The 14,253-nt window shown below is 41.2% G+C and overlaps 1 protein-coding gene across 10 annotated transcripts in view; it reads left to right on the forward strand.

The window, feature by feature from the left end:
- Nucleotides 1–14,253, forward strand: part of KIAA1217 (KIAA1217 ortholog) — a 692,495-nt gene that overhangs the window by 354,537 nt on the left and 323,705 nt on the right. Inside the window, exons 1-2 of one of the 10 annotated variants that reach the window (XM_056519298.1) lie at nt 6,884–7,137; nt 8,418–8,568. The exons of 8 other annotated variants lie outside the window; for them this stretch is intronic. The gene's annotated coding sequence lies outside the window, so the exon portion shown is untranslated. Of the gene's footprint in view, nt 1–6,883; nt 7,138–8,417; nt 8,569–14,253 lie in introns of those variants that run through there. One more of the 10 variants, XM_056519297.1, reaches the window with a different exon arrangement.

The following is a 14,253-nucleotide window of genomic DNA, read 5'->3' on the forward strand; positions in this document are numbered from 1 at the left end:
GCGTCGGCGTGCGTAACGACGTGATGGCGGCGACGGAGAGCGAGGATACCCGGCCGGCAGCAGAGACGTTCCGGAGCGACGGGGACACGGCGACAGCGAAGGAGCGACATCCAGGGCAGCGGTGACGGGTCCGGAGCGGCGGGGACACGTGAGTATTACCTCCTATGCAGTGGTCTTCAATCTGCGGACCTCCAGATGTTGCAAAACTACAACTCCCAGCATGCCCGGACAGCCAACTACAACAGCTGGGAGTTGTAGTTTTGCAAAAATACGTTAATTTATGCAGAAAAAGTCATCAACTGCCGAGCCGAGAAGTTTGTGACGAATCGAATTTACTGTAAGTTCGCTCATCTCTAATTACAAGCAATAACATTTTACTTATTTTCCAAAGACTTTTTGGAAACTCAAAGTATTAACCCAATGGCTACCATGGGCATCATCCCGACTTTTGAGAAATCTCCTCCATTGTTTGCACAGTTTGTAATGTTACTTCCTATCTATCCCTGCAGTACTGGGCTGCAATACTCCATGTCAGCATTGTCTCTAATTTGCATAAATGTAAATTTCCTACGCAAAGGATCATTTACACTTTTGCTGATCTCGAATGTTTCCTTTCCAAAACATATCCAAACAAATAAAGGCTGAAATAAAAATGTTAACACCTTCCCTGGACGTGACAGCTTAAAGGGGTACTCCACTGGAAAACATTTTCTTACAAATCAACTGGTGCCAAGAAAGTTAAACAGATTAGCAAATTACTTCTATAAAAAAAAAAAAAAAAATCCCAATCCTTCCAGTACTTATTAGCTGCTGTATAATAAAGGAAGTTCTTTTATTTTTGAATTTCCTTTCTTCCCGACCACAGTGCTCTCTGCTGACACCTCTGTCCACGTCAGGAACTGTCCAGAGCAAAAGAGGTTTGCTATGGGGATTTGGACAGTTCCTGACACGGACAGAGGTGTCAGCAGAGAGCACTTGTGGTCAGGCAGAAAGGAAATTCAAAAAGAAAATTATACAGCAGCTGATAAGTACTGGAAGGATTGGGATTTTTTTTTTTTTTTATAGAAGTCATTTACAAATCTGTTTAACTTTCTGGCACCAGTTGATTTAAAAGAAAATGTTTTCCAGTGGAGTACCCCTTTAAGGGCTTGAATTTTATTGGGATTTACTGTCAATGATATTTTATGCTATTTCAGGGGTAAGTACATGGCTGTATAGGGCTTTTCACCACAAATCCATACATACCTCTTATTAGTTAACTGACCCCTCCAGCATTGAGATATCAGAGTCAAAAAATATGCAAATAAGGCTTTGGAGTCCACTGGGCGTTCCCCTAGGCTGTAGAGTCCAGCACAGTCCGGCCCCTCACCAGTTAGCCCCTCCCCTCTGGGCACTGGGCACCTCCTCTACCCCCTCTTATTGGAATTCACTAGTCTGTACTGTTACCCCCTCTACCCGGTAATATAGCAATCAAGGAGAACATCCAGTGGGCACCAAAGCCTTATTTACATACGTTTTTAACCCTTTAAAAGAAAAAAGGATGTGATTGATTGCTATGGGAAACTGGGAAAGTTTTCATGTCTCCCTTGGTGCCCAATGCCCTATGCAGACATTCTTTACTTTATGCCAATGGTGTCCAAACTGTGGCCCTCCAGATGTTGCAAAACTACAACTCCCAGCATGCCCGGACAGCCGTTGGCTGTCCGGGCATGCTGGGAGTTGTAGTTTTGCAACATCTAGAGGGCCACAGTTTGGACATCACTGCTTTATGCCATAAAAACCTGCTGACAAGTCTGTTTAAAGGGGGTGTCCACTGTCCAATTTTCAGGAGATCCTGGAGTTCCCTGTAGCGCCAGCACAGCAAAAATGAATTATTAAATAGAATTCAGTGAAATCTATGGACTGTTCATGGTTCGCATAGATTTCCTAGATCTTCCATCTTCGGCTATGTTCACATGGTTGTTTCCGGTGGCCGTTCTGCACATTTGAATATTCCGGCGGTGCGCTAGGACCGCTCATAGACGGCAATGCATTTCCGTCTTTCTGTTTGTTCTTTATGCAGATGCCAGAATCAGGATTTCTGCGGCAGGTTTGCACAGTGCTGCAGAATCCCAATGAAATCAATGGGACTCTGCTGCAGCACAATTTCAAAGCGGAATATTCCTGCTGCATTCTGCTCGGAAATTCTGAAAATAGTCTTAGGCCTCATTCAGCCAAAGGGTGCCCCGGCATGCTGGGAGTTGTAGTTTTGCAACAGCTGGAGGCACGTTGGTTGGGAAACACTGAATTACACAGTTAAAGGGGTACTCCACTGGAAAACATTGTTTTATTTTTTTTATTTTTTTAATCAACTGGTGCCAGAAAGTTAAAAAGATTTGTAAATTACTTCTATTAAAAAAAACGTAATCCTTCCAGTACTTATCAGCTGCCATATGCTCAACAGGAAGTTCTTTTCTTTTTTAACTTCCTTTCTGTCTGACCACAGTGCTCTCTGCTGACACTTCTGTCCATTTTAGGAACTGTCCAGAGTTGGAGCAAATTCCCATAGCAAACCTACCCTGCTCTGGACAGTTCCTAAAATGGACAGAGGTGTCAGCAGAGAGCACTGTGGTCAGACAGAAAGGAAGTTAAAATAGAAAAGAACTTCCTGTTGAGCATCTAGCAGCTGATAAGTACTGGAAGGATTAAGATTTTTTTTAATAGAAGTGATTCACAAATCTGTTTAACTTTCTGGCACCAGTTGATTAAAAAAAAAGTTTTCCAGCGGAGTAACCCTTTAATTCATCTGGGCACTATGCAATAGTCTGCACATTTTGGCTCTCCAGGTTGCACATCCATCACTCATGTAATACCAGAAATAATTACTAAACAGCGGCATCTAACAATGGGACCACTCCCAATAATGCCTGGTACAACCGGTCTTTTATATTATACCTGCTGATAGGAAATTTGGGGTTTATTTATTTGCCTGTTTATGTATTTATTTATATTATTTGGCCTTATTAGAAAGCAAATTCGTATTAGGTGATAAATATGTATATAAATATAAATATATATATATAAATATATATATATATATATATATATATATATATAATTTTTTTTATTATTTTTTCCCATTCACCTACACAGAACTTTAACAGGACAATTTGCCCTTGTAGGGTTAGTCGTGCTTCAGCGTCCTGCATTAATCCCGCGGATCTTTTCCATCACATTCCACATGTGATCCCATTCTATTTATACACAATTATAGGACAATTGAAAACTATTGACTCCAGCAGCAGGGCAGGATGTTTAGCCCAGATCCTGCCTCATCTTCCCGTGACCTGGGGCTAGACAATTGCAGCCACGCGTTCCCAGTCTGCAATTGGACCAAAGGGTCTCACGGTGCAGGTATTTGGGGCAGTCAAGCATACTGATCTTCTCATCCTACAGCTGGGAATGTTCCCAAGACACAAATCCATAAATGTATCAACCTATCTGGTGGACAGAGGGATTTAGTTCAATCCTGGAGATCGTCCTTCCAAGTAGGAGCATGTGGGGGGGCAAGGGTGGGTCAGATCCTACATTGGCAAATTGTCCTTGTTTCCAACTCATCTGGGTAAACATTAATCAATGATTGGCGCCCCCCACATGCCCCATTCTTGGCGGCTGTTCTAACAAATGGAAAAATAAATCTGCAGGCTTTCTGCCAAATAAGCCCCATTTAGATGAATGGTACCGATTTTAAAGGGTAACTCTGCCCTAGATATAACCTTTGGATAGGGGATAAGATGTCTGATATTGGGGGTCCCACCGCTGGGGACCCCCAAGAACTCGGCTGTGGCACCCCAGACATCCAGTGCACGGAGCGAACTTCGCTCCGTGCCGGATGACTGGCGATGTGGGGCAGAGGCTCATGACATCATGGTCACGCCCCTCAATGCAAGTCTATGGGTGGGGGCATGACGGCCGTCACACCCCTCCTAGACTTGCATCAAGGTCATCCCCCGTTCGTGATGTCACGCACACCCCCTCCTAGACCTGCATTGAGGGGGCGTGGCCATGATGTCACGAGTGGGGTGCGGCCGTGACATCACGAGCCTCTGGCGCTGCCCCCGACGCTCTAAACAAATGCCGGCTGCATTAGGGAGATCGCGGGGATCCCCAGTGGCGGGACCCCCGCGATCAGACATCTTATCCCCTATTGTTTGGATAGGGGATAAGATGTCTAAGGATGGACTACCCCTTTAAGTTGCTGAATTATTCTGAAACAATGGGGGAGATTTATGAATCACGCTATCACTGAAAAGGGAACTGATGTACTGATAAGTCAGGAGCCAATATAGCGAAAATTCACAGTGAAAGTAGTTTTAGCTCTTTAAAACAAAACTTTTACTCAAATCATTTAAAATAAACCGTCCTCAAAATTAAATAACATCAACATAGAGAAAAAATATATACAAGTAGGGTGGGGACAGGAGGCTAACCATGGACCACCTCACTGCTAATCCCACCAGAAATATCAAGCAAAGAGAAGAAGGTTGTGTCAATGACCACAACCTGATTGTAACAGTCTCAGCGTGTTTCTCTCTCTCCAATATAGATAGTAGGAGCCGATGCGGGGTTCATCAGGGGAACATTGGTAGGCAAACAAACATAAAGATAAATAAATAACAATTGATGTGGCTACCCATTAGTGTTTGCCAAGAAAATGAAATGATACCAGGTCCAGTAAGGGCCACTCACTCAGACCCATAGATGTAGTTGATGTGACAGGTGGGGGACACCGGATGAAAGCGTCTCCCCTGCAAAACGGCAGCAGCAAGAAACAGATTCCCCACGATCCCCATGAAGGAGTGTGGGGAATCTGTTTCTTGCTGCTGCCGTTTTGCAGGGGAGAAATTAAAACCACTATCCAAATAGCATCACTATAGTGTCACACTATGACAATGTCACTCTCAAGTGACCACAGGTTTACACTCAGGTCAGTCAGTTACTTGACAGTCTCAGTATGCTTATGATACTTAATAGCACTAGCTCAATTCATTTGTATATTCAATCGTTGCCACTGTGGGTATTTATTGGGCTGTATGAATTGGAGGTGCCCATCCGCACTCAAAGAGTAACCCTTTATTCACCCCATTCGTGGCAGGGATAACTGGCTGCAATGTCATGCTGTCAGTCATTCACCTTGATAAAGCCACATTGAGTGGTGAAACATGCCGGGGTGTGACAGTTATACCTTTTAAATAGCTTTCCCATTGCATCCAATACTATATAGTTCTTACAAAATGTATCTCTTAAGAATCAAGTGGCTTGTGGCCATAAATTTATTAGTCCGTACCTGCGGTGCACAGCAGGGTAACGGACACCGATAAGAGATATTGGGGGAGATTTATCAAATCCTGTCCAGAGGAAAAGTTGCTGAGTTGCCCATAGCATCCAATCAGATTGTTTCTTTCATTTTTGAAAAGGCCTCTGAAAAATGAAATGAAAATCTGATTGGTTGCTATGGGCAACTCAGCAACTTTTCCTCTGGACAGGTTTTGATAAATCTCCCCCATTGAATTTTACAATACTAAGAGAACCAGTTTAACTCTCGGTAGTGACTTATAAATCCCCCCCCAGAACACATGAACGCTCCGCTGAACTGAATGTGTATGCAGGGATCAGCTGTTGGCCACACAAACATTTAGCTGGCAACTATTGCATGTGTATGAGTGCCTTGTTGCAGAGAGACCTTCGGGCCCTCTTGGGCACCAGGATCCAGTTGAGGCTGCTTCCTCTGCACCCACTAGAGCTACACCCCAGGGTGCATCTCCACCTGTATATGTGTAGACTTGAGTTAAAGCGGTACTCCGCCCCTAGGCATCTTATCCCCTAACTTATCCTCCGCCGCTGGGGACCGCACCCCAGACATCCGGTGCACGGCGCAAACTTTGCTCCATGCTGGATGACTGGTGATGCGGAGGCTCATGACATCACAGTCACGCCCCGCTCGTGACATCATGCCCATGCCCCCTCAATGCAAGTCTATGGGAGGGGCGTGACGCCACCACGCCCCCTCCCATAAACTTGCATTGAGGGGGCGTGGCAGTGAAACCATGAGCGGGTCAGGGCCATGACATCACGAGCCTCCAGCGCTGCACCTGACGCTCTAAACGAACGCTGGGTGCAGCAAGGAGATCGCGGGGGTTCCAAGCGGCAGGCCCCCTGCGATCAGACATCTTATCCCCTATCCAAAGGATGGAGTATAGGATATCTAGGGGCGGAGTACCCCTTTAAGGACATTGGAATGCAAACCCCTCAGGAGACAAGGACTGATAGAAGCGTCTTTGTTCAGAGCTGCAACATCAAAAATGAATAAATAAATAAACAAAAAGTATATATAAACAGATAAATAAATATACAAATATTAATATAACATACATACAATTGTAAACATTTCTTGAAAAAGAAATACAAAAATCAGGAAAAAACACTAGAGCAAAAAATACTAGTGTACAGTACGAAGATTGTTTACATGGAAGAAGGAAAGGGGAAAAACCTGCTGCGGCAGAATGCTGAAACCCTCCGGAGCTGCCAGCAATACCTGGTGGCACTGTTATGGACATTGTTAGACAGGGAGGGGCAGATAAGGGGGGGGGGGGGGAAGCCATTGTTCTATTCATGGCCAGGAGCCCTTTGCTAAACTCATCAAACCTCTTGACTAGTATTATGTACACACCGGACCTGTGGGACACAGAGGTGCTGACAGAACAGGATGGAAAATGTGCTAAAAAAAAAAAAAAAAATTTAACAAAAAAATAAAAAAAAAATTAACAAAAAAAATATATTTGTTTTTAGTTTTTTTTTTTTTTTTTTGTTTTTTTTTTGCATTAGCCAGTAGAGGCGAAGTAACTTTGCCAGGTGGGGTTGTAGTAACCATGGCAATGTTGTGATGTCACGGTCGGGAGAGCATGTCAAGGCAGCTGAGTGAACATGTTGCAGCGGCAGAAGGTCCCATAAGCTGGAGGCAGTTTCCAAGCAAGTACTGGAGGGAGATGGGGCTCATGGTTTACCCGAAAGCCTGATAGGAATACAAGTTGTTGACCGGGATATAACTTTGGATTGCGACTCGAAACTTTGCCGGACACCTTGTCACCTGGCGGCCAGGTAAACGCAGACTCCCCCACCCCCACCCCCCCTTTAAAAAAATAAGTAACTTATTGTAGTCAAATCTTATCAGATTGACAGGCGAAATCTTTTTGAGGGTCTATTCACACGTACAGTATTCTGCGCAGATTTGATGCGCAGGATTTTCTGCTGCAGATTTCAATGTAAACTGAATGACTGAACACAGCATAAAATCTGCGCAGAATACGGTGCGTGTGAATAGACCCTGTTAACATAGGATTTGTTGACAATACCTTGTGAAAACTTTTAAAGTACATGCGAAAGTGCAGATGCACTAGAAATTCCTTCATCAGGCATAGCAGAGCTGAGTTTGTCATTTGGCGCAAATCATTATTACATTGTTTATTTATATTTAAATTATTTTATTATTTTATTTTTATTTTATTTTTTTGTTTTTAAAGGCCCAGTTGTTCATTGGGCAACTTAAATTGGTAGGAAATCTTTATTTAGGTCAGTGTTTCTGAACCAGGGTGCCTCCAGCTGTTGCAAAACTACATCACCCAGCATAGGAGATGTAGTTTTGCAACAGCTGTGGGCACCCTGGTTGGGAAACACTGATTTAGGTTTATCGCCATGCACAAACAAGTTTGTCCACGAGGAGTTAAATAGCAGATTCACCTCTGCTACATCTGTATTGTGGATTTTCAAAATGCTAAGGCCCCTTTTCACACGACAGGTATCATCCTGCTTTTTTACTGCCGTTATTTTAAAATAACAAATGAAAAAAAAAAAAAAAAAAATGATGCAATAACTGGTAATAACTGATGATAACTGATGACCATCATCGGTTATTTTTTATGGTTTTTCATCCGTTATTACAAGTTACATTTTTAATGGTTGTTCATCCGTTATCATTCGTTATCATCCGTTATTACCAGTTACATCTGTTTTTTTTTTATCAGGTTTTTAACCCTTTTTTTGTAAAGCTGCACTGAGCATGCTCAGTACAAAAAACGGATGTTAAAAAACCTGGCAATAACTGATGATAACGGACGTTTTTTTTTTTTTTAACCTCCGATTCCCATTGACTTTAATGTTAAATTTTAACATCCAGTTTTTCACAATTTTTTTTTTCTGCCGGACCAAAAATTTGTACATGCACCGTCTTTTGTGCCGGCAAAAATAACTGGCATCAGTAAAAACGGACATGCCTGATGCAAAAGGATGGTCAAAAAATCACATTGACATGAATGGGATTTTTTGACGCCCGTTTCCAGGACTTTTTGCCGGGAGTAATAACGGAGGTTTTTATTTTACAGGATAGTGTGAAAGGGACAATAGACATTACAATTAAACGTATTTCATTCTGGGTGAAATGCGACACCTCCGCACATCCCGCAGGTCTCGACAAGCTGGAAAATTGTAAAGTTACAAATTTGTAAAGTAAAAGCGTAAACTGTCGACGACCAGGTACATGCATAGATGTAGCAGAGCTGAAGTGCTGTTGTGTCGCTAGTTATAGGTGAAGAATTAATATACTAATAAAAGTTGCAAATTGCTTGGCTACCGTTGGATATATGTACACAGATGTAGTATATACACAGATATACTTTTGTATTGTAAGTGATACACAAGCGACAGCTTAGTAATAGTTTTATTAAAAGTTGTAGCACTATGCAGAACTTTAGGTTATCTTGCTGCATCTTGATTTCTACAGTAATAATAATAATAATATTTACAATATTATTAAATTAATAAAATTCATAATATTTATTTAATAATAATATTAATTTATAAAACTAATACTCATAATACTATTTATTTATTATAAATAATATGTATTTAGTTATAAAAAAAATCTTATTCTTATTATTATTATATTTAATAATAATATTCATTTATAAAACGAATATTCATAATACTATTTATTTATTATAAATAATATGTATTTATTTATAAAAAAAATTATTATTATTATTATTATATTTAATAATAATATTAATTTATAAAACTAATACTCATAATCTCATAATACTATTTATTTATTATAAATAATATGTATTTATAAAAAAATCTTCTTATTATTATTATATTTAATAATAATATTAATTTATAAAACTAATACTCATAATCTCATAATACTATTTATTTATTATAAATAATATGTATTTATAAAAAAAATCTTCTTCTTATTATTATTATATTTAATAATAATATTAATTTATAAAACTAATACTCATAATACTATTTATTTATTATAAATAATATGTATTTATTTATTTAAAAAAATCTTCTTATTATTATTATTATATTTAATAATAATATTATTTTATAAAACTAATGCTCATAATACTATTTATTTATTATAAATAATATGTAATTATTTATTTATGAAAAAATTCTTATTCTTATTATATTTAATAATAATATTCATTTATAAAACTAATACTCATAATATTTTTGTTGTAATAAAAAAAAAAAAAATTTTTTAGAATACTAATACTACTACTAATAATAATAACAACAATAATAATAAAAATAATAAAGAATAACTATTAATATTATTATTTATAATAATATTTTTATTTATTTATTTGTTCATTCAGAATAATTAAATGCATTTACCGTATATGGCGCCCAAAAATTGTACACCAAAAAAAATAAAGACAAATAGCAGACAGGACAATATTACACACTGAATATTGGAATAAAAGGAATGAGGGTCCTGCTCCGCAGAGCGTAAAGTCTAAGGGTACGTTCAGACGAGCGGATTTTCCACGCGGATTTTGCTGCGGATCCGCCGCTGAAGGACCTCTATATGCTGCTCGGAGCGGCAATACGCCGCTATGAGCAGACACACTGCGATGTGCGAGTCAACGCGCGCATGCGCAGTATACTCGTACATCGCGGCAGCTCTTGGCCTGGCTCATTGAGCAGGGGGAGCAGCCGCGTTGTGTGCGAGTACACCGCGCATACGCGGCGACTCGCACTTTGCTTCAGTGTGTATGCACATAGCGGCGTATTGCTGCTCAGAGCAGGCACATGTAAAGGAAGCAGACAGAGGTCCTTCAACGACGGATCTGCAGCGTAAAATACGCTGTAAATCCGCTCGTCTAAACGTACCTCAAGTGGTTTTCACATTTTTGCAATGCGCTAATTCAGCGCCGCTACTCCTATAGGACACAGTTGTTGGCCTGCACCATATATACTCTTTTGCGTGCACCATTGTTGTTCTTCCATGCAAATATCTGGTTGTGCAAAGAGATTATGGTGAACATCATGTGTGCTTATAGCAGTGTTTCGCAACCAGGGTGCCTCCAGCTGTTGCAAAACTACAACGCCCAGCGTGCTGGGCGTTGTAGTTTTGCAACAGCTGGAGGCACCCTGGTTGGGAAACACTGGGTTATAGTGATAATTTTGAATACTCATTAGGCGCTTGCTACATTCTATTGTAACAGCAATTACAAAACGTTGTATCTACAATTGTTGAAACAGCAGTAAGGAGTTAGTGTCCGCATTGCAGATAATTCACAAGATGTATTTTTATTTTTGACATCAATGCGTCAGTTAAAATCGTGGACTCGGCTTGTTTTTTATAGTCACCTTGTCTTACACAATAAAAATTCTGCATAGCAAGTAAAGCGGATTTGGATTCTAAGGTGAGGCCGGGCTGATGCATGTGATCTAGTAATAATAAACAGGATGTGAACAATGCGGGAATCATCGCCTCCGGTCTGGTTTTTAAAGGACTTGTGTCCACGAAATGAGAGAGTGACTACATCAGGAAAAAAAAATGTATCCTCCGAGATGATGATCACGGTCATGTTCACACAGGGCAGTTTTACGATGCAGTTTTTAAAGCCAAAAAAAAAAAAAAAAGAAATGTATGGAAAAGAAAGCAGTATTAGGCTTTGTTCACATAGGCATTGAAAAGGGTTATCCAGGATTAGAAAAAAAAAACATAGCTGCCTTCTTGCATGAACAGCGCCACGCTTGTCCTCAGGTTGTGTGTGGTATTACAGCTCCGTTCCATTGAAGTGAATTGAGCCGAGTTGTAATGCTACACATAACCTGAGGACAGGTGTGGCGCTGTTTTCAGCAGCTACGAAAGCAGCTATGTTTTTCTAGTCCTGAGTAATCCTTTTTAAAAGAAAACACCACAGACCAGAGCTCAGCTTTTCTTAGATCAACCATACATTATTCAGTCCTATATTATTTCTAACCTCCCATGCCATTTGTCTGTAAATTAGCATAAATTAGCATATAGCGCTTGTTTGAATGCAGCCGTAGTATCTGCCATCACTTCGTATTGGGGTATGGTATCCATAACCTGACTGCTCTAACTGTAAAGAACCCTTTCCTAAATTGATGTCTGAATGGAGCCAGGTTCTAATACCACGTACAACCTAAGGACAGGTGTAGAGCTGTTTTTGGAAGAAATTTTCATTTTTTTCTATAAAGGCATATGCTCAAGAAAAAAAATTACACAGATTTATAAATTACTTCTATATAAAAATCTTAATCCCTCCAGTACTTATCAGCTGCTGTATGCTCCAGAGGAAGGTGTGTAGTTCTTTTCTGTCTGACCACAGTGCTCTCTGCTGACACCTCTGTCTGTGTCAGGAATGTCCAGAGTAGGAGCAAATCCCCATAGCAAATCTCTCCTGCACTGTACAGTTCCTGACATGGACAGAGGTGTCAGCAGAGAGCACTGTGGTCAAACTGAAAAGAACCGCATAACTTCCTCCTGAGCATACAACAGCTGATAAGTACTGGAAGGATTAAGATTATATTTTTATTTTAAAGTAATTTACAAATCTGCTTAAGGCTGAATTCACGCCATGATTGCAGCCTACGGTTGCCGGATCCGGCTGGGGGAGGGGAAAACCGGGCGCTCCCGTACCTGGACCGGTGCTGAAATCAAACAGTGACTCCAGTTGGCTCATTTCTGCCCCGTTTCCGGTTTTGGGACCGGACCTAAACCGCGGTATACTATGGTTTTAGGTCCTGTCACAAAACCGGATACGGGGCAGAAATTAGCCAACTGGAGTCCCTGTTTGACTCTGGTCGGCTCATTAAAGTGAATGGATTTCAGCACCATTCCGGCTCGGGTACGGGAGCAACTGGTTTTCCCCTCCCCCAGCCGAATCCGGCAACCGTAGGCTGCAATCATGGTGTGAATGCAGCCTAACTTTCTATCAGCAGTTCATTTGTAAACATTTTTTTCCCCACCGGAGTACCCCTTTAAGATGTCTCTGCAAAAACTGCTTCAAAAGCCACCTCTGATTTCAGTGCTTCCTTTGAGGCGGCTTTTTCAGTTTTTGGGGCTTTGCGGGCCTACCCTTTGGCAGTCTAGTAGAGCATCTTTGACAATGGTGCGGTGACAGTGACGCTCCTCCACTGTTCCTCACATCCCAATTGTGTGATCACCTGTGAGTTTCGCTCATCCTAAGGCCATGTTCACATGATAGCAATGGATACAAGTCCTAGCCTGACCTAGTCCTTCCGAGGACCTGTGCTGCCACCTGCGTCCATAATAGGGTCCGAAAATATGCATGTGAAACAACGTTCTCTGCAAAAATCCAGATAGATGAGAATCAGTCGCAGCCCTCGTTCTTGTAGCTGTCACTTCGGAAAACTTCTGCAGATACATCGGAAAAAAAAGGCCCTTGAGTAAAATAACTCCGAAATCTCATTATCGGGACATCTTGATAGACAGATGAGACAAGTTGCATCGTGTATGGTATGAAGTCCATTCTCCTATGATCTGGGGGATTAGAAATGGATATAAACAAGCGGATGCCTCCTTTACTGAGTCCTTACAGACACCCGATAAGTACAGGGAGCTCTGTGTTTATTAAAGGGCATTTCCTAAAATAAAAACGGATGGGAAATGGAAGACTTCCCGCTCTTGTATAGTTGTATACAAAGTAACAAACAGAGCTCGTCCCTGACCTTGAATGGAGTAAACATCTGATGCACATAGTTACATTCCTCTTACTGCTCCTCCTGGTTTGTATGTGTCAGTTTTTAGGTTCTGTCCAGATAAGAAATTTCTTTTATAGAGGCTTTCCAGCTGTTAAAAACCTACAACTCCCAGCATGCTTTCGGGGCATGCTGGGAGTTGTAGTTCTGCAACAGCTGGAGAGCCGCAGGTTGAAGAACTGTTTTTGGAAAACTGCGTCAGTTTTTACTTTACTTTTAGAATTCTATTCGAGCTCCAGGGTCTGTCCTAGATGCTTTCTAGCTGTTGCAGAACTACAACTCACAGCATGCCCGGACAGTCACTGTCTGTAAGGGCATGCTGGGAGTTGTAGTTCTGCAACAGCTCGAGAGCCGCAGGTTGGAGAACAGTTTTTGGAAAACTGCGTCAGTTTTTAGTTTACTTTTAGAACTCTATTCGAGCTCCAGGGTCTGTCCTAGATGCTTTCCAGCTGTTGCAGAACTGCAACTCCCAGCATGCCCGGACAGCCGCTGGCTGTCCAGGCATGCTGGGAGTGGTAGTTCTGAAACAGCTAGAGAGCCGCAGCAGGTTGGAGAACTGTTTTTGGAAGACTGCGTCAGTTTTTACTTTACTTTTAGAATTCTATTGAAGCTCCAGGGTCTGTCCTAGATGCTTTCCATCTGTGGCTGTCCGGGCATGCTGAGAGTTGTAGTTCTGAAACAGCTGGAGAGCCGCAGGTTGGAGAACAGTTTTTGGAGAACAGTTCGTCAATTATGACTTTACTTTTAGAATTCTAATGGTGCTATAGGTTCTGTCCAAATAGATTGTTGGAGATTGTTGCTTTATAAATGCTTTTCAGCTGTCATGAAACTACAACTCTCAGCATGCTGGGAGATGTAATTCTGCAACAGCTGGAGAGCCGCAGGTTGGAGAGCTGTCTTTGGAAAACATTGCTTCAGTTTTTACTTTACTTTTAGAATTCTATTCAAGCTCCAGGGTCTGTCCTAGATGCTTTCCATCTGTGGCTGTCCGGGCATGCTGAGAGTTGTAGTTCTGAAACAGCTGGAGAGCCGCAGGTTGGAGAACAGTTTTTGGAGAACAGTTCGTCAATTATGACTTTACTTTTAGAATTCTAATGGTGCTATAGGTTCTGTCCAAATAGATTGTTGGAGATTGTTGCTTTATAAATGCTTTTCAGCTGTCGTGAAACT

The sequence above is a fragment of the Hyla sarda genome, chromosome 5 (assembly GCF_029499605.1).
Source record: "Hyla sarda isolate aHylSar1 chromosome 5, aHylSar1.hap1, whole genome shotgun sequence".
Lineage (NCBI taxonomy): Eukaryota > Metazoa > Chordata > Amphibia > Anura > Hylidae > Hyla > Hyla sarda.